This window comes from Priapulus caudatus, unplaced genomic scaffold, assembly GCF_000485595.1.
Source record: "Priapulus caudatus unplaced genomic scaffold, Priapulus_caudatus-5.0.1 Scaffold1079, whole genome shotgun sequence".
NCBI lineage: Eukaryota > Metazoa > Priapulida > Priapulimorpha > Priapulimorphida > Priapulidae > Priapulus > Priapulus caudatus.
Window position 1 is genome coordinate 92,297 of NW_014578140.1, and position 597 is coordinate 92,893.

A 597-nucleotide genomic window follows, 5' to 3' on the forward strand; every position below is an offset into this window, starting at 1 on the left:
AGCTATATCCATGTATACCCCTGCCCCACCACCACCCCCACGCCCTGACATGGGAGCTATATCCATGTATACCCCTGCCCCACCACCACCACCACGCCCTGACATGGGAGTTATATCCATGTATACCCCTGCTGCCCCACCACCACCACCACGCCCTGACATGGGAGCTATATCCATGTATACCCCTGCTGCCCCACCACCACCACGCCCTGACATGGGAGCTATATTCATGTATACCCCTGCTGCCCCACCACCACCACGCCCTGACATGGGAGCTATCAGGAGTTAATAAAGCTTTATTAACTCCTGGAGCTATCCATGTATACCATCGCTGCCCCACCAATCCATCCATGCCCAAGGAATCCATCCAGGCCAGGTACATTCACGCGCAGCCGGTCCCTACCCCGACCAGGGGTCTATACAGGTATATGAACGAACACACGGCCTGTCACTGCGTGCACGCGAAATCAGCAGAGCGGGATATCATTTCCGTTGGCATTCCAATTCTTCTATTTCTGGTTCGGCGGATTCGAATATATCCGTCATTGTGTTGCCGCACTAATCTTTCGTCGATTGTGATGCACTAAATGAGTGCTG